At 56.5% G+C, this 25,107-nt stretch overlaps 1 long non-coding RNA gene across 3 annotated transcripts; it reads right to left on the bottom strand.

Moving 5' to 3' along the window:
- Positions 1 to 1,639: 1,639 nt before the first annotated feature.
- On the bottom strand, positions 1,640 to 24,870 carry LOC118350086 (uncharacterized). Of its 3 annotated transcripts, none has more exons than XR_004803247.2 (4): positions 24,178 to 24,870; positions 23,355 to 23,548; positions 11,495 to 11,663; positions 1,640 to 2,183 (listed from the first exon to the last, which is right to left on the bottom strand). It is a non-coding gene; the product is annotated as an uncharacterized LOC118350086 (long non-coding RNA). The 3 variants fall into 3 exon arrangements; XR_004803245.2 differs by lacking the exon at positions 1,640 to 2,183 and adding an exon at positions 8,119 to 11,374; XR_004803246.2 differs by lacking the exons at positions 1,640 to 2,183; positions 11,495 to 11,663 and adding an exon at positions 19,376 to 21,807 and having other exon boundaries at positions 24,178 to 24,862.
- Between the last annotated feature and the right edge of the window lie 237 nt (positions 24,871 to 25,107).

Below are 25,107 nucleotides of genomic sequence, written 5' to 3'. Positions count from 1 at the left end.
GGAGCCGGGCCGGGAAAGGCGGGGCAGGGGGGCCCCCCGGCGGCCGCCACCGGCGGGGCGGCGGCTCCGCGGGTCCCGGGGGCGCGGCCCGGGCCCCCCGGCCCCTCCCGCGGCCCCCCCGCCACGCGGGCAGAAGCGACCCGCGGAGACCGCCGCCCCGGCCGCCGCGCAGGTGGACCCGGGGGGTGCCCGGGAGGTGCCGGGAGGTGCCCGGGAGCGCCCGGGCGGGGACGGTGCGGCACGCGCAGCGCGACGCCGGAGACCGCGGTGCTTCACCGACAGAACTTCCCTGGACCTTGAAACGTAACCGGCAACCGACCGGGTTCGGGTGCCACCGGGCTGAAAGCGCAACTTTGAAAGGAAGAGGAGAACAGCCCGGGGTGACATTTGGGATGTGGAGTGGGGACGTTGGAGACGCGCGGTGCGGTCCCGGGGCCTCCGGCTCCTCCCAAGCCGAGAGCCACCTGCGGGCGCCTGCCCCTTCCACCGCCTCCTCGCCCCCGGGGGGATGGGGGTGGGGGGGCGGAGACCCGGAGGGAGGCAGCTTGGGGACTGCCCTCCGCGCCTCAGCCTGTGCGGGACACACATTGGGGTGCGGGCTTCAGAACTAAGCGGACGCCCCCCGCCCCAAGCGGACCCGGTTGGAGGGCAAGGGTTAGGGCTGTGGGACATCCCAGCGCCCCCCACCCGCCTTGGGGCCTCAGGACTGTGCCACCCCTGGCTGGGAAGATGCCCTCCTGCTCTGTAGAGCTCGGGGCGCCTGGACCCCACTCCAGTCCCTCCGCCCGGGGGGAGTCTCCCCATCCTGGAAGGCTCCGCTGGGTCGGCCTGGCAGAAAGATCAAAGACGGGGTGAGAGACGATTCAAGCAGGTCTTTAGCACACAGGAGGTGCCAGCCTCCACGTTTCCAAGCTGAGTTTGCAGGTGGGGGGAAGGGGAGCAAAAAACACTTAAGCAATGTGGCTCAAAGTTGCAGGGTTTTCGGTGTCTTTAGGCTAAAGCCAAATATGAGCATTTTCTTCCCATTAGCAACGACTTAAAGAGGTTATTATTAGCCTTAAAGGTAGATTTGCTTTAGAATCTTTTAATCTGGGAGTTTCCACTGGCAAGCCCTTTCGGGAAATGTGTGCATGGAGGGAGGGGAAGGAAGGAGAAACCTCTACCCCTCAGGGGTGACTGACCAGGACATCCTGGGTCTGACCTTCGTCTTGTCTGGGGAGGATCAAAGGGCAGGAGTTTTAGGGCGGGAGGGCAGGGAAGACGGGGAGCCTAGAGCTTTGCAGTGGAAAGCTCCAGGCCAGGGTGAGGGGGGACCGGGGGATCTCAGGCTGGAGAGAACCCCACAGTACACGTCTCTCAATAGGACTTTAGGTAGGTTGGGTTGGGTTTATATAAACAAAAGGTTCTGTTGCACTGTGCTTGCTGGTTTTTGAAAATTCAGATACAGTGAACGAGTTTGGGTGTGGGCATGCCTTCCTGGAATAAGACACCTGTGGGCTGCAAGGTAACCGCAAGGACTGCTGGGCGCCACTTCCTGGTCCCAGGGACCGGGAAGGACAATGGAACACACGGGACAGATCTTGCTAACGTGGTGTCCCGGGAAAGGCCGAGAGACACCACGGTTCCAGTCACACGCGGGTCAGGAGCAGGGCCAAACTGCGTGTTTAGGAATGTACACCAACAGGGGAAAGATTCAGGGACGGCAAGGGGATGGCTTGAACCAGGTCAGGAGGGGCCCTGGGGAGCAGGACATGTCCACTCCTCCACAGGAGGGGTGCTGGGCGTAGGCTTTAGGATCATGCGTCGAACTCTGCACACGTGCTTTCCACACCTTCCCATATGCATGCGTACTATGTCCACAATGTGGAAGAACAGGGATGGGGGTAAAAATGGGCTACAGCCGGTGATATGACGCAAGGACTCCAGCTACTTGAGCGGAACAGCACGCATCCCAAAGGGCTGGCATCTTGGAGGAGTGATGTTTCTGCCACTAAGTCACTGTGTGACCTTCTCCAGGGCCTGAGTCTGGAGGAGATGCTGGAGACAAGAGGAGTCTAGATTCCTTGCTTTGTTGGAGGATTATTGAGGCTGCAGAGGGGTCCCTGACCAGCTCAGTCCACGGACCGTGCCACTCTTGATCTCAGGGTTACGAGTTCAAGCCCCCATGTTGGGTATGGAGATTCCTAAAAAAAGAAAGAAAAAAAAAAAAAGACTGTGTGAGGAGGCTGGCACAGGCCTGGCATGGGTGCAGCTCTCCTAGGGGCTAACCTCTCCTGCTGCCATGTCATTGTCACTGAGCACCAGGTCATGCTGTCTCCTCACGGCCTCGGTGGTCATGGCTGAAGGCTTCGTGCCCATGCCCCTGCTCATGGGAAAGCAGAGGCTGTGACTTCCATCCAGTTTCCCGGGGGGAGAAGAGGGGTCTGTGCTAGGGCCCAGATCCAGTCCACCCAGTGTGTTCACAGAAAGTGACCTGAGGTCGCATGCCTGGTGGCCTGTCTTTACAGCACCATCTGTGGGGCTGTGTCTGGCTCATTGCCCTTGCCCCTGGGGGTGGCTCCAGGCAGCAGCCTCTCCTCCCTTCCCCCAGGTACCCACCATCTCTGAGGACCGACAGGCCACTCGCTGACTCTGAGGCCCTTCAGTGGGGAGAGGAGGGTCACACGAGGGCACAAGGACTTGGAGGTCCGCAGTGATGCCTGTGCCGGGAGAGGCTGCTTGTCTAATGCTTTTTATTCTGGAGCTCCTGCCCCTTCACAGGCTCAGGGGCGCAGGGAATGTCATTGACATTTTTATTTTGCACACGCCCCTGAGATGCTTCACGCAAAGTGAGAGCTTTATATATTTTTAAAAGATTTTATTTATTTATTCATGAAAGACACAGAGAGGAGAGAGAGAGAGACAGAGAGAGACAGAGACAGGCAGAGGGAAAAGCGGCTCCATGCAGGGAGCCCGACGTGGGACTCGGTCCCGGGACTCCAAGATCATGCCCTGGGCTGAACGCGGCGCTAAACTGCTGAGCCTCCTGGGTTGCCCAAGTGAGGGCTTTAAAACAGAAAATTTGGGGATCCCTGGGTGGTTCAGAGCCTGCCTTTGGCCCAGGGCGTGATCCTGGAGTCCCGGGATCGAGTTCCGCATCGGGCTCCCTGCATGGAGCCTGCTTCTCCCTCTGCCTGTGTCTCTGCCTCTCTCTTTCTCTCTCTGTCTATCATGAATAAATAAATAAAGTCTTTTAAAAAATAATAATAATAAATTAAAAAATAAATAAAACAAAAAAATTTTAAGGCAGAAACTGTGAATCTGTGTGAAGGGATGGGGTGACTGGGTGATGGTCACTGAGGAGGGGGCACTTGATGGGATGAGCACTGGGTGTTATACTACATGGTGGCAAATTGAATTTAAATTAAAAATACAATACAGTAAAATTAATTAATTAATTAAAAAGAAGCTGTGAATCTCTAATGTTGTACATATTCTGAAAAGCCTCTCGAAATACTCTTTGCTAGGGGCTCAAACCAGAACCCACGTGAATTCTGGAATCTGTTCCTTACACACACAGACACAGAATCCCAGAGCCAATCTTCCAATGGTGAGGAGGTAAAAGAAGACGCCCCAGTGGTGGAAGCCGAAAAGCAAGTCTGGGCTGGGACCCCGCTTTGCTGTCTTTTTGGAATTCAGAGGGAAAAACCTCTTGCAAACAGAGTTGGTTGAGCTCCTCTTCCCTCGTGTCTGGTGGGGTTTGACGGGTGAGAAATCCCAAAAGTCAAAACATGGGACACAGAGGAGACCCTGGGGCACCTGGGGGCTCAGTTGGTGAAGCGTCTGCCTTCTGCTCAGGTCATGATCTCAGGGTCCTGGGATCCAGTCCCACGTCAGGCTCCCTGCTCAGCAGGGAGTCTGCTTCTCCCTCTCCCTCTGCTCGTTCTCTCTCTCTGAAATAAATAAATGAAACTTAAAAAAAAAAAAAAGTATCTCTTGCCTTACCCTTAAAAAAAAAAAAAAGAAAGAAAGAAAGAAATGCTGCAATCTCTTTCAGGCTCCCAGGCCTTTGGACTAGGGTTTGGGGCCCCTGGGTGAAGGTCCTCCTGGAAGCCTGACTCCCTCAGGTTACTCCCTGAGAGGCCAGCACCTGACCCATCTGCACCAGGCCCGCCTCGGCTGCAGGAAGGTTCTGGAAGACTCTGGAAGTCCCACTCTGCAGACTGACTGGAAGCACTGCGGGCACAGGTCTTGTGTCCCCAGCTGCCAGGGCAACTCCAGGGAGCCTGGGGCCCCACCCATGTCCTCCTGCACACTGAGCAGGTCTTGGCAGGCCCACCTGCGTCCGCTCAGGCTGTACTGGCCTCTAGTGGCCGAGCACGGTTGCTGCCCCACTGAAGACAGGGTGACCGCCTCCCTACCTGCACAGGGCCCCCCCAGGGCGCCATCAGGGAGCAGATGGCCAGATGGCAAGAGGCCCAAGTGCAGGCCCATGCGGACACAGCTGCTGCAGCCCTGAGAGTTTACCCCTGACAGCCCAGAGTCCGGCCTGGGCCACACAGCCTCCTGACCACAGCCGGGGGCTCCTGGGCCTCTCCACAGGTTAGGGGGGGCCCCTCTCCTTCTGCTGGACACATGGTACAGTGAGGCTCAGAGTACATGGCACATGGCAGGGGTGGGGGGTGGTGAGGCAGGTGCTGGAACTCAAACACCTCGGGTCTGGTCACCAACCCCTGAAGAATGACCTGTGCTGGCAGACCAGGAAGGGCCCAGTCCAGTACCCGAGCCCCTGCAGGGGAGGGGAGCAGGCCGTGGGGGGCTCCCCAGAACCAAGGAAGGCCTCCATAAGCAGGGATGGAACCCAGGAGAGCCTGCTTCGGCTTGGGCAGGGGGGACACAGGTGCCACCCTGAGGACTCAGCACTTGGCCGGCCTGCTGGGTAGTGGAGGGTGGAGGCACCTGCTCCTGTCATTTCCTGCTCCCGTCACACACACCAACATCTTGAAGCCAAGGTGGGGAAGCATGTCATCTCTCGTGATTATTTTTCCCCTCAGCATAGCTCCCTTCTTTTTTTTTTTTTTATAGATTTTATTTATTTATTCATGAGAGACACAGAGAGAGAGAGGCAGAGACACAGGCAGAGGGAGAAGCAGGCTCCATGCAGGGAGCCCGACATGGGACTCGATCCCGGGTCTCCAGGATCACGCCCTGAGCTGAAGGTGGCCCTAAACTACTGAGCCACCCAGGCTGGCCCCTTCTTTTTTTTTTCTTTTTTTTAAGATTCTATTTTACACAGGATAAAAGTCACCCTTTTAAAGGCCTACAACTCCGTGTTCTGTAGCGTATTTGCAATGTTGTGGAACCATCACAACGATCCAATTCCAGAACGTTGTCATTGCCCTGTAAAGAAGCTGATGCCATTAGCGGTCTCCCCCAACCTGCACACTCCCCCTGCCCGTAGCCACCCATCTTCTCTCTGCCTCTGTGGACATCTCCTGTAAATGGGATCCTACAACCTGTGGCCTGCTGGGACTGGCTCCTTTCACTGAGCATCCTGTTTTCAAGGATTCCCCCACAAATCAGGACTTTGTTTCTTGTCATGGCTGCCGGATATTCCATTGGGCCAATATACCACGTTTGCGTATCCATCCATCACCTGGTGAGTATGTGGGTTGTTTCCGCCTTTTGACTATTTTGAATGACCTCCCTTCCTTTTAAGTGGAGGACGAAAAGGCAAAAAACAAAAAAATTACACGCAAAAACCCCTAAAAAATTTGCATACAGGGGATCCCTGGGTGGCTTAGTGGTTTAGTGCCTGCCTTCAGCCCAGGGGGTGCTCCTAGAGTCCCAGGATCAGGTCCCACGTCGGGCTCCTTGCAGGGAGCCTGCTTCTCCCTCTGCCTGTGTCTTTGCCTCTCCCTCTCTGTGTCTCTCATGAATAAATGAATAAAATCTTTAAAAAATAATAAAATAATTTCTTAATAAAATAAATTTTAAAAATTGCATACAAAATCTGTTTTGAAAAAATTTTTTTTAAGATTTTATTTGTGCCCCCAGGTGGCTTAGTGTTGAGCATCTGCCTTCGGCTCAGGTTGTGACCCCAGGGTCCTGGGATTGAGTCCCACATTGGGCGGGCTCCCTGCAGGGAGCCTGCTTCTCCCTCTGCCTCTGTCTCTGCCTCTCTCTCTCTCTCTCTTTTTGTGTGTCTCTCATGAATAAATAAAACCTTTTTTAAAAAACAAACAAATAGGGATCCCTGGGTGGCGCAGCGGTTTAGCGCCTGCCTTTGGCCCAGGGCGCGATCCTGGAGACCCGGGATCGAATCCCACGTCGGGCTCCCGGTGCATGGAGCCTGCTTCTCCCTCTGCCTGTGTCTTTGCCTCTCTCTCTCTCTGTGACTATCATAAATAAATAAAAACTAAAAAAAAAAACAACAAAAAAAAACCAAATGGGGATCCCTGGGTGGCTCAGTGGTCTAGTGCCTGCCTTCGGCCCAGGGCGTGATCCTGGAGTCTGGGATCGAGTCCCTGGGCATCGAGCCTGCTTCTCCCTCTGCCTGTGTCTCTGCCTCTCTCTCTCTCTGTGTATCTCTCATGAATAAATAAATAAAATCATTTAAAAAAAATAAAAAAACAAACAAATAAAAGATTTATTTATTTGAGAGAGAGTGTGCATGCACAGAGAAAGGGGGAGAGCAGGCTCCCCGCTGAGCAGGGAGCAGGACACGGGACTGGATCCCAAGATCCTGGGATCATGACCTGAGCCGAAGGCAGATGCTTAATCGACAGCCAGCCAGGCGCCCCAAAATCATTATTTTTATGTTTGGACATTGTGACCCAAGCACATTGTCATTAATGGCTTACAGGGGACTTTCCTGGGGGACTTTCCTCGGTCCCTGCTAGGTACAGGGAGGGGCACTTCTGTCCCAGGTGGAATTGGCAGAGTGAGAAGCCAGTGGCCTCTGCTTGTCCACCGTAACCTCCAGCACCTTCCCTGTGGGAAGATCCTCCCCCCCACCAGCAGTCACGAGGCAGGGGGTACTCCAGGGAACCAGTACACTGCTCCTTCCCTTCTGCGTGCACACATGCATTTATTCCCTCCTTCCTATTCCCTGTTCGCTGTCCGTTCAATGGCATGGCTAACACAACAGGCCTCGTGGAGAGGCCATCTGTGTGGGACAATACCGACAGTAAACACAGGACACGTTCCATGCCAGGAGAAGAAAATGGAGTAGAGCAATGGGGACAGAGCAGTGGGAGGGCTCTTTGAGGCGAGGTGATCTGGAAAGGCCTTTCCAGGTGACGAAGGGGCCCGAGGACCATCTAGGAGAGGCACAGTAGGCGTAGGAAAGATAACAAGTGCAAAGGGCCTGAGGCAGATGTGGGTGTGCTGGGGGTGTCGGAGGCCACTGTGCGTGGAGGACAGTGAGGGGCGGGGGGTCACACCGACCGCAGCCAGGACTTTGGTTCTTTTTGTGCGCCTGATGGGAAGACCTGAGACAGCTGAGCGCAGGAGACACAGGGATGCAGGCCTGAGCCTTCAAACCATCACTCTGGCTGATGGGAGGTAGATTTGGAAGATCACGGCCACGGTCCAGGGTCCAGCCCCCCTGATGGGACTGCTGGGGTTTGGAGGGGAGTCAGCAGGACTTGCCTTTGGAGTAAAAGTGGGGTTGGGGGAAACAGAGCCACCAGGGCCCTCCCTAGCGACGGGGCCCAAGCGACGGGACCCCTCTGGCTCTTACCCACCTGCACACGGGCTCCTTCCTCTGACTCCATGTGGGAGCACATGCCGGGGCCTTCTTCCTTGGAGCAGTTTTGTCTACAGAAAAGCCTTCAAGGGGCAGACTGAATTTTTAGTGAGAAGCGCCCCCGGGGGTATGGGGAGGCAGAGATGGAGAGGCCCCCATGTCCACCTTGGGAAGTTCCCACCTGCCCGTGGTCTTCTCAGAGGGAAGAGGGTGACCTGGGAGGCACCTCTCCTTTGTTTCTCTTGCTCAGCTTGTGGGACATTCTCAGGGTGCAGGGGAGATGAGCACGTCGTGACCGTGGGCAGGCATGATTTCATTAGTGACTCCACGGGAATGGAGGAGACCCAGACAAAGTAAGGAAAGTTCCTAAAGCCTAATTATAGCTTCTTTAAAAAAATTTTTTTTAAGATTTTATTTATTTATTCATGAGAGACGCAGAGAGAGAGGCAGAGACACAGGCAGAGGGAGAAGCAGGCTCCTTCCACACCAGGGTGGCAAAGCCTAGGAGCCAAGCTGTCCCTCCTCCCCTGCATTTGTCCCCTTCCCAGGAGGGACCTTGGTGTCCTCATCTGAGAGAGAAAAGCATGCTGCAGGGAAGGACGCTACACCCGGGAAGGATTGGCTCCTGTGAGCCGTGCCTGAAAGATCACTGCTATTTTTGCCATCGTCATGAGGCAATGACTGCTTGCCCCAGCTCCTCAGCACTCAACACCAGAGTCCAGCCGCCTGCCATGGGCACGTGTTGGAAACACTACACAGGCCTCCTGGCTCTGGTCACCCAGAGGAGCAGGGAAGGACAACTAGCTGCTCAGAGGACAGGGGAGGTGGAGCCGGCCAGCCTAGGGTGCTTGCCCAGGACCCTGAGTCTGAAGGAACCGGCCACCTCTGTCCATCCCCCAGAGCCTGGGGGTGGGTCATCCAGACTCCGAGGGAACCCCAAATTCCAAGAAGCATGGGAACTTTGGCCATCTGGCAACTGCGGGTGGCTGGGGGGGGTAGTCTAAGACCCCTCTGGGCCCTGGGGAGCCACCAATGCCAATGGGCTCCTGGTGCCCAGACCAACCAAGGAGGAAAGGCATCCCCTCATGTTTCCACCCCAAGGGAAACTCTTTTCATACAGAGGTCACTGAGATCCCCAGGGAAAGAGCTGGCTTGAGTCCCTGGAGGCTCCTGGAGTCACCCGGGGGAGGTAGGGACACAGCCCGTGTCCTGGGTCCCACCCAGGCGGCAGGCCAGGCCCGGGGCCCAGCAGCCCTGCCGGCAGGGGAGGGCCCACTGAGGGGCAGGGGCAATGAGTCACGCATTACTGGAACTCGGTGTGCGTGCTGAGACCTGCAGCTCGTCAGGGAGCGTGGCCCCTGCCCTGATCAAAAGGAAGAGGATGGGTGAGGACACCAGGAACAGGCAGGAGCCACCGGGCTTGGCTCTGGACACAGGAGGTGCACCCGGGAGGTGCCCAGGGCGCCAGGAAGCTAAGGACTAAGGATGGCAGATCCAGTCACATCCGCGGCCCGCCGCCGCCTGCCCCCAAGCGGACGGGGGCGGGGGGCGGGGGCGGACAGGAGGACGAGCCCTCGGCTCCTGCAAGTTCCAACTTTTGTCAAAACCGGTTAATGGGCTGCTTTGCAGGATTCGAGGCCCATGTGCTTCTCTGTGCACCAGATTTGCGCATTTGCTGGCGCCCTCAAAAAGTGGCCATGGTGTGCTCTGTCCCCCCTCGCCCTGGGCCCAACGGACGGCGGGTGTTTCCTGGGGCTTCTGTCCTGTGGCCCGAGGAGGCGGGCGGGCAGGGCCAGGAGCCCCGGGCAGGGAGTCAGAGGCCTGGCAGTGCCACAGGCGGTGGGCTTGGCCGCCTCCCTTTTCTCTAGGCCTCGGTCTGTACCTGATGCCTGTGGCTGACAAAGCAACACCCCCAGACTCCGCAGCTCAGAGCAACACACGGACTCTCCTGAGGGTTAAATCGAATCGTCAGCAGCACCACATCGTTCTTGGGGGCTCCCGGGGGGAACCTGTTTTCTTGTCTTTCCTGACTTCATGAGACCACCTGCCCCCAGGGCCTCAGCCAGCAGCGGCCTTTCTCAGGTCGCAGCGCCCTGAAGCCACTCTCCTGCCCTCCACGGTTCAGGATCTGGTTAGACTGGACCCACCCAGAGGATGGAGGGTGATCTCCCCATTTCAAGGTCAGTGGGTTGGCAGTCCCAGTTCCACCTGCAACCTTAATTCCTCGGCTGCAAACAACAACACAGTCCTGGGCCTGGGAGATCAGCAAGTGGTCATCCGCAGGGGGGACACTTCTTCGGCTGCCATGCAGGGGCTGAGCTAGGGGCCTCTGCGGGGAAGCCCCACTCATGCGGCCAAAGAACGGGGCAGTGCTATCCGCAGAAGCCCGAAGCCTCCGTTCATCAGCAGTCACTCCTGACCAGTGTGCTCCTGGGAGAAAAAGGAGGCCTTTGTTCTAGAGCAGAGGCCGGAGCGTTCCCAAGGCTGGCCTCTGAGGGATGCCACTGTGACCCCCAAACCCTCACCACACGTGTACAGATGGGAGGGTGCTACATTTCACCTGGGCCACACTCACTCTGAGCACCTCCTGGCAACCAGCTCCGTCCTAGACGTGGGGCCCATCCAATGCCCTTGCTGAGTTCAGCCTACTGGACACATGCTAGTCAAAATACTGTGGGATAAAACCGCGGGACACAGTCATCCAGAGAGAAAGTGTTGTCTCCCCCTTGTGAGGGAGAAAGGTGTCTGAGAAAGCTTTCTGGGATAGTCAGGCCTTGAAGCATGACTAGGAGTTCACCAGCTAGACGGGAATGTGGAATTCTAGCTGGAGGCAACAGAACACGGTGTGTGTGTGTGTGTGTGTGTGTGTGTGTGTGTGTGTGTGTGTGTGTCAGGGTGGGTAGAGAGTATAAGCAGGTCAGCACTACTGAGGGTGAGACGTGGGGAGCAGAGGTTGGGGATGAGGCCAGAGGCAGGCAGGTGCTGCTTAAGGAGTCTAGCCTTTATGCTACGGGCGCTGGGGATGTAGAGCTGTAGAGGGACATGGACAGGTCAGGGGTGGTTGGGAGAGTAGCGAGGGTTGGGAAGGAGATCGGTGGACTAGCCCAGATGCACTAGAGGTGGTGCCCAGAAAGCGCAGGTGCAGACAGCAGAGCCAGGCTGAAAGGATGTCTGCTCACATCCACACAGGAGGCCTGTGAGAGGTGAGGGCATCCCAAAGCCCCACCAGGGGTTTCCTTGGAGCAGGGAGGAGGTGACCTGCCCCAGGCATCCATTCCCGGAAGACTTCTGCTCTCTCGTCTTTCCATAAACAGAAATTACAGCATTTGAGAGTCACTCCTTTGACAGGCACGTTGCTCAGCAGCCCACTGTGCAACAGAGCTCCCCGGGGAGGCCAGCTGGGTGGTGGCAGGTAGAGGACTGGACCTGGCGGGGCAGCCTGGGCCCGGGTTCCAGTCCTGTGGCTCTCCGGCTGCGCACCCAGGGAAGAACTCCATCTCTGTCTCTTCCACCGCGAGGGTGTTTGATTTGGCCTTTGCCAGCTCCGGCTGAGAACTCACCACCGCTCAGCTCCACTGCCTTGCTGATACCCCTGCTGGGGAGCTTCACCCACATGGAAGGGGCTCACAGAGCCCGGGCAGCCTGCTGAGGGACGCACAGTGGGAACTGGCTTGAAGCCTGTCTCTCCCTGTCACCCCGGAGCCCAGGACCCCTCTGAGAGCTTTGCAAACGGCCAGCGTGGTGAGATCTCTACCCATGGCTCACCTGCCGCAGGTTCTGCATGAACCAGGCTGGAGCCTCTCTGGTCCGGTTTAGCTCCGGTTGCTGGGAAATCCAGGCGTCTGGTTCAGGGCTCCAGACAGAAGATATTTAATGACAATGATCATTTCCCTTGAGAATTCACAACCATCGCAGAGGATCTGAGCAAACGTTTCTGCAAAGAAGACACCCAGATGGCTCACAGACGCATGAAGAAATGTTCAACATCCCTCATCATCAGGGAAGTGCAAACCAAAACCACATGAGATGTCCCCTCACACCTGTCAGGGTGGCTAAGATTAAAAAAACAAGCAATAGCAAGTGTTGGTGAGGATGTGGAGAGAAGGCAACCCCCGTGCACCATGGGTGGGAATGCAAACTGGCGCAGCCACTGTGGCAAACAGTATGGAGGGTCCTCGAAACAATAAAAGTAGAGATGCCATATGATCTAGTAAATCCACGGCTGGGTATGCACCCAAAGAAAATGAAAACACTCATCCAGAAAGGTCTCTGCACCCCTGTGTCTATTATTTACAATATCCAAGAAGATATGGTGGCCCCCCAAGGGAGATGAATGGACAGATGGATAAAGAAGATGTGGTGTGTTCGTACACAATGGGGTATCACTCAGCCATAGAAACAATGAGATCTTGTCCTTTCCAGCAAATGGATGGACCTCGAAGATATTACGTTAAATGAAGTCAGAGAAAGACAAATGCCACATAATTTCACTTTTATGTGGAACCTTAAAAACAAAACAAATGAGCCAACCGATTTTAAAAAGCAGAAGCAGAATCGTAGCTGCAGAGATCAAACGGGTGGTTGCCAGAGAGGAGGGGGGCTGGAGGGAGGCGCAAAATGGGTGAAAGTGATTAAGAGGTACAAAGTTCCAAGAATAAAATAAATAAGTCCCGGGGACAAGAAGTACAGTGTGGGGAATACAGTCAGTAATATTGTAATAACCGGGGACGCCTGGGTGGCTCAGCGATTGAGCGTCTGCTTGTGGCTCAGGGCCTGACCCCAGGGTCCCGGGATCGAGTCCCACATCGGGCTCCCTGCAGGAAGCCTGCTTCTCCCTCTGCCTGGGTCTCTGCCTCTCTCTGTGTCTCTCATGAATAAATAAATGAAGTCTTTAAAAAATATATTGTAATAACTGTTTATGGTGACAGGTGGTGACTACACTTCTGTGGTGAGTATAGAACTGTTGAATTGCTATTTTGTGCACTCGAAACTAATAGAACATTATATGTCAACTCTACTCCATTTTAAGTTAAAAAGATACAAATTGAGAATTTGCAATCACAGGTCTGCTCCCATGCAGTCCTGAAATTACATGTACTCTATCCCCCTGGACAAGGAAATCCTGAGTAAGAAATTAAATTGAGGGACCTCTAGGTGGCTCAGGGGTTGAGCATCTGCCTTCGGCTCAGGGACCGAGTCCGGCATCGGGCTCCCCACAGGGAGCCTGCTTCTCCCTCTGCCTGTGTCTCTGCCTTTCTCTCTCTCATGAATAAATAGGTAAAATCTGAAAGAAAGAATGAAAGAAAAGAAAGAAAGAAAGAAAGAAAGAAAGAAAGAAAGAAAGAAAGAAAGAAAGAAAAGAAAGAAAGAAAGAAAGAAGAGAAAGAAAGAAAGAAAGAAAGAAAGAAAGAAAGAAAGAAAGGGAAAGAAAGAAAGAAAGAAAGAAAGAAAGAAAGAAAGAAAGAAAGAAAGAAAGAAAAGGAAGAAGAAAGAAAGAAAGAAAGAAAGAAAGAAAGAAAGAAAAGAGAAAGAAAGAAAGGGAAAGAAAGAAAGAAAGAAAGGGAAAGAAAGAAAGAAAGAAAGAAAGAAAGAAAGAAAAGAAAGAAGAAAGAAAGAAAAGAAATAAAGAAAAGAAAAGAAAGAAAGAAAGAAAAAGAAAGAAAGAAAAAAAGAAAGAAAGAAAGAAAGGAAGAAAGAAAGAAAGAAAGAAACTAAACTGAGACAGACCCAGGGCACCTGGGTGGCTCAGCTGGTTAAGCGTCCAGCTCCTGGTTTCTGCTCTGGGTCCCGAGATAGAGTCCCGCATCCCTGCATCCCTGCATCAGGCTGTGCATCCAGTGGGGAGTCTGCTTGAGATTCTCTCTCCCTCTCCCACTGCCCCTCCCTTCCCTCTCACAAAATAAATAAATAAATCTTAAAAAAAAAAAAAAGTCCCCCCTTGTGATTTACAGAAGCAAACAGAAGCTTTCTGGAGGAAAGCATCCCAGTTTAGGCCTTCAGGATTCCTACAGATAAAGCAGCATCCAACATAAACTCACAATAAAAAGATGACAAAACCCAAGGAAACAAACCATCATGACAAAGATTTAGATGCTCAGAACTTCAAATGTTTGAGTGTCTGAAATAGAGGAAGCCATAAAAAATGATATAAAGAAGATGATTTAAAAAAAGGGGTGGGGGAACAGGGGTACCTGGATGGCTCAGATGGTTGAGCGTCTGGCTTCAGCTCAGGTCCTGATCTCGGGGTCCTGGGAGCCTGCTTCTCGCTCTGCCTCTGCCTCTCCCCCTGCTTGTGCTCTCTCTCTCCCTCTCTGTGTATGTCTCAAATGAATAAATAAAAAAAATCTTAAAAAAAGGGAATAATATATGTCTAAAAATTGGAAAGACCAGGCACATTTGGAGAAAAACACAAAAATCACTATTACCAATGAAAATATATTCTTTGAAACTCTAACCTCCATGCAGTAAACAGCTGAAGAGAGAATCAGGGAAGGGGAGCGTAGGTCTGGAGGAGATTTCCAGGAGGCAGCACAGAGAGACAAGGAGACAGAAGGCACGGAAGAGGGGTAAGGAGGCCCGGAAGAGAGAGGGAGAGTCTATAAGTAGGTGCCCGAGCTCCTGATCTGCGGGGTGGGGGTGCTCACTGGAGGAGGGAGAGGTCGCAGGCTGTCCCAGGCAGAGCAAACGTGTGCGGTGGCCCTGAGGACCTCACCCAAAGCCAGTGTGCTAGAGCCCTTACCCGGTTGGTGGCCTCATGTGGGGCGATGGCACGGGGGAGACAGAGGTCTCAGACCCTCTTCCTGCCCAACAGCAGGATGTCCCCTGGGGAGCCCGCTGCAACAAGGGGGATGGCTGTGTAGGTGCTTGGCCTGCTCCATCCCTCCTTTGACTGCTAACTGCGCCCCTTCTCCACTCCCCACTGACCCCAGGTCAGTGGTCCAGGTAGAGCTGACCCAGCCCTTCACACTTCAGGGGTGTACGTATGACCCTGGCCACCTGTCCCACAGCTGAGGAGGCCTGGATCTGAAACTTTTGTTAGAACATCTGGGCAGAGGAAACCTGGGGCCACTGACAGGGGAGAATGTTGGCCTGGGACAGCCATAAGATGGGGACAACACAAAAGAAACTGAGCCCTTTGAGCCCTGGATCCAGCTGTGCCTGAAGGACACCCTGGGCTCTGCAACACAGGCACGAATAACACATTTCCTTTACTGCTTAAGCTGGTCTGCATGGGTTTTTCTGTCACACACAACTGCCTGCTTCATCAGGAAGCCCCAAGGCTGAGGACCCCATGGAGACCCCCGGCCCGGCCCAGAGGAGGTGACAGCTGCCCCAGGCCTTGAGGGCGGCATCAGAGAGAGCCGGCAGCGGAGGGGTGTGCCCAGGCAGGCTGGCGTGGGTGTTGGCGGGCTTCCCGGGAGTCGGTGTAGCTCACTGGGCCGAATCCCTGCCCAGGCAGGCCCCAGGCCCCAGCCTGGCGCTCAGCAGCACCTTAGTGTGGCCTCAGGCCTTGGTGAGGGCTGGTGCCTATGGAGGGGATGACGCTACAGAAGCCCCACGTGGGGGGCGGGGGGTAGGCCGGGCCTCCAGGGGTCTCACCTCACGGGTGATGTGCGGAGCCCCAACCTCAGGAGTCAGCCACGGTATGGGAGTGGGGCGGAGTGGGGAAGCCGTCAACCCACCCCTGTCCCCCCCACCAGACTCCAGACCCCAGACCCCAGCTTGGCCAGTGCCATGGACGCCCCCCACCCCGGGGAAGTGCCAGGCAGGTGCAGCGTGCGGGTCACCCGAGCGGGTTTCAGTGCCCACCAAGCCGTGTGGTGAAGTCACTTCAGACCCTTGGTCCCAGCAGACACAGCAGCCAGCATGGTTCCGACATCTCTGCCTCTCTCGGCGCCTGTGTCTCTGCCTCTCTCTCTCTCTCTGTGTCTCTCATGAATAAATAAATAAAATATTTTTAAATATATATATTATTTATTTATTTATTCATGGGGGGGCAGAGGGAGAAGCAGGCTCCATGCAGGGAGCCCGACGTGGGACTCGATCCCAGGACCCCAGGATCAGGCCCTGTGCCGAAGGCAGGCACTAAACCGCTGAGCCACCCAGGGATCCTCATCCAGGCATGTTTTAAATCCTTGTCAACACTAACTCCTGAGACTTGTCCCGAGGCTGAGCCCCGCTTCACAGGCGAGGACGCTCGGGCTCCAGCAGGCTGGGAACTTGTCCAGAATCACAGGGCTCTAGCCCAGGTGGCCCCTCTCAGGGTCCGTGCTCTTAGCACCCCCACCACTGCTTGTCCTTGCCCTGGGGCCCAGGGGTGCAGTGAGGCCACCGGGGACCAGCAAGGCGAGGGGACTCGCCAGATGTGTGGCAGCCGATGACCCAACCCTCCTGCCTCCTCGTCTGGCCCTTCCCTCCTACAGACAGGAGGCCGGGGCTTCAGACCTCAGAGGTCCCTGGTTCCCCAGGCTGCTTTGGAGGCCGCAGGCAAGCTCTTACCCCACAGAGGTGGGGCCCGTCTGGGCCCCTCCTCCCTCCTCTTGGTGACAGCCCGTGGGCAAGAGTGGGAAGCTGAGGGGCTTGTGGGTGTGTTTCGGGGAGAGCTGGCGGGTGGGTTCAGGGACAGGAGCTGGAGAGAGGCAGTTTGGGCAGAGCCCCCAGCCTCCAGACCAGGAGGGTGGAGAGGACGCAGAGCTGTGCCCCAGTACTGTGAGGTCAGAGGGAGACCCTGGGAGGGGAGGGCTGTGTGGCTGGGGGTGCTGGCTCCCCTGCTGATGGGCAGGGCAGGCTGGGGGGCGGGGCTCCAGGGGGACCTGGAGTCCTGTTCAGGGCTTCAGTCCCCACCCTCAGCCCTCTGCACCCCACCCAGCACTGTTCTCCTGTTTAGGGGAGCCCTAGTGCCCGAGTGGGAGTCCAGGGCAGCAGGTGGCTCAAGACCCTGAGGGAGACCTCCTCCAGCCTCGCTGGCAGCAGAGCAGCGGGCAGCCCCGTCTGACACCACGTGACAGTGCCTTGTGGTCACAGGACCCAGGCCCACCCACAGACAGCAGAGTGATGGCAGCTGACCACTTGGATTCACCCCCTGGAACCCCAGCGGGACATCCCAGGGAGAAGGAATGTGGAGGGAATCTCCTGGAGGGCTGAAGATGCAGAGGGAGGCCTGAGGACTGGGGGAAGGTACGGGGGGAGTTGGGAGGGCCTAGGGCACTTTGGGAGACCTTGGGGATCTGGGGTCTGGGGGATTTTGGGGGGGCCTTGGGGTCTTGGAAGACTTTAGGAAACCCCCAGGTCCTCAGGGGCTGAGGTTGGGGGGGGAGTTGGGGGGTTCTGAATGGACTGGAAGCATTGAGAAGCCTTGGAGGGCTGTGATGGGTCTTCAGGGGCCTTGGAGGGGTCACGGGGGTCTTGGGAGACCTCAGGGGTCTTGGGAATTTCTGGGGCCTTGCAAGATCTGGGACGTCTTGCGAGACCTTGGGAAATCTTTGTGAATTTAGGGGGCTGTGGGGGGCTTTCGGGGACTCGGAGGGGCCTGGGAGCTGTTGGCAGGCCTGGGGAATGGGGCAGCCACCCAAGGGCCCAGGTTGTGCCAGCAGCTGTGGCCCGGGCACATAGCTTCACCTCTGGGGGCCCCGGCTCCCCTCTGGGTGATGGGAAGATCCCAGCCCCCCAACCAGGTCCGTGAGATTGAAATGAACACAGTGACAGGCCTGTCCCTCCCAGACCCTTCTTGCTGTCACATCCGGACCCTCTGAGGCCACAGCTCCCCACACACTCCCCCTCTGCATGAGCTCACTTCCCATACCCACCGAGGCCGGGGGTTACCCAGGTGGGGAATGAAGTCCCATCACACAGCCCCCCGCGGGAGGCGTTGCCCTATCCCCAGAGTTCCTCTCACACGGGACCCCAGTTGAGGTGGATTAGCTTTGATGGCCTCTCCAAGGCCGTGGAGGCTTTCCAGCCAGGGACGGACGTGACCAGGATGGGCTTGGCCCTTCAGGAGGATGACCCTGGCGGCTGGGGTCCTGGTGACAGCTGCATGGCGGGGGGCTGGCAGGAAGTTGGACCTGGCCCCATGGGTGGTGCAGGCTCCTGCCCTCCCAGCCACCCCCTGTCTCCCGCAGACCCATGGGGACCCCGCCTCCAGGCCTGCACCACGGGCCTTTCCTGTTCTCTCCATCCCCAAAGTTGAGCCTCGGTCTGGGCCACTGTCTGCCCCGTGGACAACACCAGAACTCTCTAATCAGTCCCCTGTCCCCAACCCTGGCCTGGTCCCTCCAGATCTATCCTTCTCCAACAGCCAGAACGGTCTCTGTAAAATGCAACCCTGCCCTCCTCAACTTGGGGCATCTCCAGTGCTCTCCCCGCCACCTGCCCGCAGCCTCCTGCCCCTCCTCCTGTCCCCCAGAAGCCCAGTCCGGGTGGGGGCCTCGGCTGCTCAGAGCTGCCCGGAGCCCTGGCCTCGGCGGATGCAGTAGCTTGTGCTGGCCTAGGTGTGGACGGCCCACTGCTTCCTTTGCTGGGAAAGCCAGCTGGGACATGCGGCTGCTGAGCCAGGATTTGGGGGCGGGGCTCTGCGCCCTGACCGAGCTGCTTATGTTGGGGTGACCACACTGGCCGCCGTGCTGCCCGCCTGCGTCCCACATCCTCTGGGCTAGGGTTGCCCATCCAGGAGGTCTGCGGGGGCTGCCAGAGAAGGTTCCCCCAGCCGGCGAGGGAGGCACAGGACAGGCCTCTCGTCAGCCCTGCGTCCAGGCCCATCCAGGTGCTTGGGGCTGACCGGAGCCCTCAGGGGTCGGTGCTCACCCCGCCAGGTACTGTTCTGAGGGCTTTAGAGAAGCCAGTGCACTTGCTACCCCATGAGGTAGGCGCAAGCGCTCTCCTGATTTCACAGAGGAGGAAGGGGGCACAAAGAGAGAGAAAGGTCCCGCGCCCTGGTGTCCCGTCCCCTGGAGCGGGAATCAGACCCCAGTCGGCCTCCAAAGCCCCCGCAGGGCTCTGTCCCCATCAGGCCACTTGGGCTCACCCTGGTCCCCCCCCCTCCAGTCGCTGTGCTGCCTTTCAGTTCCTTGAATGTCTTTCCCACCTCAGGGCCTTTGCATGGGCTCTTCTTTCTGCCTGGAACACTTTTCTCACTGATTGTCTCATTCCGGGGTCTCGGTTCAAATGTTCCCTCCCCACAGGAATGGCTGGGGCTGGGAGTGAGGTGCCCTCCATGGATGCCTTTTGTGCCTTTTGAATATTGAACGATCTGATTGTATTACCTACTGTCTCAGTCAGCCTGGCCGCCTTCAGAAATGCCACAGTCTGGGTGGGGGTGGGAGCCGGGGGGTCTCAAACACCAGACATTGTTTCACACGGTTCTGGAGGCTGGAAGTGTGAGACCAGGGTGCTGTGGATTCATTTCCTGGTGAGGGCTCTCTCGTTGGGTGTGGACGGCCGCCTTCACACTGTGTCCTCATGTGGCCCTTCCTCGGTGCTTACTATCCAGCGGCGGAAAGATCTCTCTCTCTCTGTCTCTGTCTCGTCTTATAGGGCACTAATCCCATGAGGGGCTCAATATGAATGGGGGGTACCCAAAATTCGGTTCATATCACCTACTCAAAAATGATCAATTTAAGAAATTTGGAAAGTCATACGACTTCACACTTATTAGGATGGCTATTATTTTATTTTTATTTTTTTGAGAGCGAGTGAGCAAGAGAGAGAGAGAGAGAGAGAGAGAGATTCGTAAGCCCATATTCGTACATCGTGAGCAGCGTTATTCACAATAGCTGAAAGGTGGACACAACCCAAGTGTCCGTCAACGGGTAAACGAAATGCGGTCCATCCACACAATGAAATATGATTCGGCCTCTAAAAGGGAAGAAATTCAGGGCTTCTGGGTGGCTCAGCGGTTGAGCATCCGCCTTCAGCTCAGGGTGTGACCCTGGGGTCTTGGGATAGAGTCCTGCATCGGGGTCCCTGTAGGGAGCCTGCTTCTCCCTCTTCCTGTGACTCTGCCTCTTTCTGTGTCTCTCATGAATAAATAAAATATTTAAAAAGAAAAGAAAAGAAAAATCTGAATGGACAAATGTCACTGTTACAACATCCTCCCGAAGGGTACAGAATGAGAGAAAGTAGGAAAATGATGTTGGAGAAGCCTGAAAAAGGCACCCTCAGCCAGGTGATTGAGGTCAACATCATGGGGACCCATCAGGTTGACAGCTCTTGCCCAAAGGGATGGGATGAGGGGCCCTGGGCTTCTGAGGCCTTCCTCCCCAAACCCATGACCCCAGTCCAATCCCGAGAGAAACACCAGGAAAATCCCAGTCAAGGGACATCTACAAAAATGCCCAGTCCTCCTTGAACCATCAAGATCGGTGACAACGAGGAACGAATGAGACACCATCACAGCACAGAGGAGCCCAGGGACACACGACCAATGACTGTAACATAGTGTCCTAGGTGGGGTCTCAGAGCACAGATGTGTATGAGGTGGAAATAAAGTCAGTCTGAACCCAGCACAGACTTTGGTTGACAACGGTGTATTGACACCGATTCGCTCATTGTCAGAGATGCAGTGGCCCCATAGGATGACATCTGGGGGCACTGGGTGTGGGGGACGAGACAACTCTGAAGAATTGTTGCAATTTTTCTGTAAATCTAACTCTTCTGAAAAAAGTTAAAAAAAAAAAAAAGAAAGAAATCAAAAGTCTCAGTCTGGACAGACCTTCCTGCACCAGGAAGCGGTCCTGCCCTCCTTCCGGGCCTGGGCACCCATTCATTCCCCACCGGTACTCAGAGCCCCGGGGCCTCTAGCAGGGGGCGAGTGGGCCGGGCACCCCTTGAGCCCCCAGCGCCTGGCATTTCCCGCACCCCAAAGGCCCTGATCTAAGACCCCCCCAACCCCTGCCGGGGCCCCGTGCCAGGGAGCTGGAGGAGAGGGCATGCACTTGACCCTGTGTGAGCGGGATGGGGTCCGCCATCTCCAGGACCAGGGAACACTTTGAGGGGGACAGCGGCCTGACCCCTACGTCCCACCACCCTCTCCCATCTGCCTCCCCTCTCTCCCTCCCTCTCTTCCTTCCTCTTCAATTGTCTGTTGGTTCCCCAGCAAGACAATATAATGAAATTAGCTGCTGACCTTCGATTCCTTCTCTTTCTTCCTTTTCTCCATAATCTGATTCAAAATCACATATTTATGTCTAGTTAACACCTGCAAGGTGAGCAGCAAGCTGACCTTTCCTACCCCCTCTCCATTCCTCCCCAGGAGCCACCCCGGTTATTTAATTCTGAAGATAAACCACGCTCAGTGCTGCTCATCAACCCTTATCCTGCTGTCTCTCCATTTCCACTTTCCGGCGCTATTTCACTAGCAGGTCGCGTCCCTCGAGTCTCGTCGGAACAACAACCCGCCACCAAGAGCAGTTTCTCTGCATTGACCCCGAAGGCCGTTTGGGCTGGACCTAGGCTCCCGTGTTGTTCCTCGGGTCTGGGAATCCGCCCTCTGCACGATGCATGCCGTCAGCAGTCACCCACCATCTGCTCGTGCTTCCTTGTAACTTTCTCATCCGGGTGTCCAGAGGATTTCCTTTTCTTTTTCTTTAAAATGCAGTGGCTGTACTTGCGGCCATCTCAGAGTTCGTCATTCCAGGCCCGTTTATTTTTAATTTTCAATTTAAATTTCAGGAATGCCTTCTTGAATTATGGTTTTGGGGTTTGCTCTGGCCCACTGATCTGGCTTTCTCATCAGGGGAATGCCATCAGTCCAATGCTAGATCTTTCCTGCCGGCCTTCCAGGCTCTCTTTCCTCTAATCCCTTCCTTCTCTCTATTTCTTTGTGATTTAAAGGTTATGTTGATTCCTTCGTGGGTCCCTGTCAATTTTGTCTTCATTCCTGGAATTACATCATTGTTTTGTGACATCTATCATTTTCTTAATCTCCCGGCCTTGATTGGAAGCAGCAGGCCCCGGTGCTCACCGGCTTTGCGGGCACGTCTTTCTGACGCACTTTCATATTCTGCGCAGCGAGGTCCCACGGCGTAGGCCTGTAGCCACATTTCAAGGGCTCCATGACCTTGTGTGGCGACTCCACTGGACTGTGCAGATACAGAGTAATTCCGTCATTCTAGAAAGTTCCATGGGACAGAGCTGGTCCGTAGGATCATCACTCTCTACCTTACTCTCTTGTTCTTAGAACAACCTCCAGTAGGGTCCGACTGCGGCCCTCGACCAGCCTACCCTCACAATCCCTCGGGGCTCCCCTGTGCTGGTCACCTCGGTTCACAAGCCCCCAGCAACCCCCCACCATGCCTGCTCAGCTCCGTAGGCCCAAGGACAGAGAGGGCTGTCACCCCTCCACCACCTCCTCCCTCTGGCCTGCCTTCCCTCAGATGTCCACCTTGGCCTGAAACCACCTCCTCCAGGAAGCCCCCAGCCCCCAGGCTGTGGCAGGTCCTGCCTCTGTGCTCCTAGCCCCACTGACCACTTGGGCTGGCACCCCAGGGACGGATCTTCCTCCCTGTAAGAAGGTCTACGAGGGCCAGGTCGGACAAATGTCGGCCTCTGCATGGTTGCGGAGTAGGTGAGGGGTGAGAAGGAAGGAGGCTTAGTCACCACTCTGCAAAGTAGGAAACTGAGGCGCACAGCTGGGAGGGTCTTGCCAGGGTCACACAGCAGGTAAGACAGTCCAGGTTAGCTGACACAGCTTCCTGCCACAAGGAGGCAGAAGGCAGGGCTGCTGCGGGGGGAGATCCTGGACAGGAGGTTGGGGGGACCCCCAGGGAGGCCCCCCCGGGAACGTGGCGCCGGCCCCTGCACTGCCGCCTGCTGCCACGAGGTGGCACGCTCCGTTGGCCTCAGCAGCCAGAACCCGGAGTTTGGCGGCAGGCCCGGTCCCAGGCGGGCGGGCTGGGGGTCTGCACTCTGCGGCCTCCGGAGCCTGGCCCAGCCCCGCCAAGGAGCCACGGTTCCGGCAGGGCCCCCACTCGGCAGAGAAGGCAGACTCCCAGGGCCACCGGCCGGGACCAGCCCTTCACACCTTGCATTGATCTGTGTGCTAATCCCGCCCAGAGCTGCTCCTTCTCCCCCTTCTGAGCCCCTGAGGCAGCTCCTCTCAGAGCAGCGCTGGGCCCACGGCGGGCGGTCCATTTCTTCCTGAAAAGCTGTTATTGAGCTGATGGTGCCTCTGACCCAAGAGCATTTTAAAGTCAAAGGAGTGTGCAAATAAAGGGCGGGGAAGCCTGGGTGGCTCAGCGGTGGAGCTGGAGTGTCTGCCTCAGGGCGTGACCTTGGGGATCCAGACCCCCCCTCCCGCATTGGGCTCCCCGCAGGGAGCCTGCTTCTCCCTCTGCCTGTGTCTCTGCCTCTCTCCGGGTCTCTCATGAGTAAATAAATAAAATCTTAAAAAAAAAAAAAGCTTCTGGGTGTCTTCTGACCACTCCTCCACGCAACATTGGCTGAGCACCTACTATGTGTAAGGCGCTCCCACGTACTCAGGTCTAAACGTGTGTCGATTCCCACAGGACATACAGAACCAGGGGAACCTCGGGCCCCTGGATGGCCAGGCAGGCCCTGCACATCCTGTTCCAGACCTTTCCTCTGAGGCCTCCCCCACCCACAGCCTCCCCTACAGGCTGCCTCTTACCTCTTCAGTGGTAGAGACCACAGCTTCGTGGAGGGCGTTTTACTTCTTCATATCACAGACAAGGAAACAGGCTCAGAGGGCCCGGTGGTGGGTCCAAGGACGCGGAGCCGAGGGCATGTGCACGGTGGTCCCGACCTTCCGTGGGCAGGGCTCTCACGGTCTCGGGGGCTGGGGCCATAGCTCAGAATCAGCAGCTGGGAGGAGAGCGGGTCCCAAGAGAGATGTTGGGGGGAGTGTCCATGCTTAGAGTCCGTGGGGGCAGCAGCTCTGAGGCTGGTGTCCAAGGGGCACCTGGGGGAGGGTGGCCAGGAGGAAGGGAACACCAAGGAGCTCTGGCCCAGAGCTGGGGTGAATGAGGAAGCCCCTATGGCAGTAGGCTCTGGCTGTTAGGGACCTCTGGGCAGGCTGGCTCTTCTAGAAGAGTCCAGGATGGACAGAGTGGCCCTGTAGGAGCAGTCAGGGAAGGCTTCCTGAATCAGAGGGCACTGGAACATGGGTGTGCCTGAAAGGAGCACGTCTGTGGGAGTATGAGAGGTAAGACGGCTGGAGAAGAACCAGCGATCCCGTTCCCAGGCTTGCAGAGGGCAGTGGTAGGGCCCTGCTGCAGGCCAGGCCCTAGGCTGGGGGGCTGGACGGGGTCAGCTGTGGTCCCCGTCCTCACGCAGAGCACACAGAGCTCAGGCTGACCCGGGAGACAGCCTCAGAGGCGAGGGCCATGCCCCGGTCTTGGCGCTGGGATGGGGCAGCCAAGGCCCCTGGCCGGCTGAGCAGACGCGTCCCTCGGTGGCTGGGCCCTCTGCATCTCTCTCCCTGCCTCTCTCACCTACGGCTCTGGGCTCTGTCGTCGCACCTCCAGGTCTCCGGGCCCCTCCTGTGATTGCACCAGGACGTCTGCGATGACGCTGGACCCGTGTGGGTAATCTGGGGTCATCTCTCCAACCCCACGTCCTTCGCTCACTCACATCCACCAAGTCCCTTCTGCAGGTAAGGCAATAAGGCCACTGGCTCTGGCAATCGGGGCCTGGGCGTCTAGGGGGTCCGCTCTTCCTCTCATCCCTGTGTACGATGAAGTGCTTAGTGCTGTGAGCAAAGTGCAAGCAGGAGAGGAGGTCAGGGTGGATCTCAGAGAGGAAGTAGCACTTGAGCAAGTGCCCAAAAAGGCCTCGAGGGTGGAGCTGTGCAGACCTGGGTGGCAGCACGCAATCAGAAGGGGCAGCAGGGGGCCGTGTGCCCATGAGTGGCCTAGTGGGTGCTAGGACTTTCAGTCAGAGAAGCCGGGGTGGCTGGGGGGCAGGTGGGCCTGGCAGGGTCTGTATGGGTCCCACCTGCCCTGGTGTGGAGGTAGGGGTGGGGTGAGGCGGCTCTGGAGTACGGATTCCAGGGACGCCTGGGTGGCTCAGGTCATGGTCCCGGGGGCCTGGGATCGACCCCCGCGTCGGGCTCCCTGCTCAGCGAGGAGCCTGCTTCTCCCGCTCCCTAGGCCGTTCCTCCTGCTTTGCTTTCTCTGTCTCTAATACATAAATAAAATCTGTTAAAAAAAGAAATGAAGTGAGGACTCCAGGCCCCACTGGTGGGCCCCAGGTGTGAGGGCCGGTGGGAGCGGGGTGCAGCCAGCCCCCCCAGAGAGTGCTGCCAGGCACGGTCAGAGCATGGCACAAAGGGAAGCGCGGGAGAAGTTCTGAGGGTGGAGGGATTCGGGGAGGGTGTGCTAGCGGTGCAGAGCTCCGGGGAGTGGGGGGACGGGCACAACCAC

Source organism: Canis lupus, chromosome 10, assembly GCF_003254725.2.
Source record: "Canis lupus dingo isolate Sandy chromosome 10, ASM325472v2, whole genome shotgun sequence".
In the NCBI taxonomy this organism is placed as follows: Eukaryota; Metazoa; Chordata; class Mammalia; order Carnivora; family Canidae; genus Canis; species Canis lupus.
The sequence above is the reverse complement of the archived record's forward strand: the minus strand, read 5'-3'. Positions and strand labels throughout refer to the sequence as shown.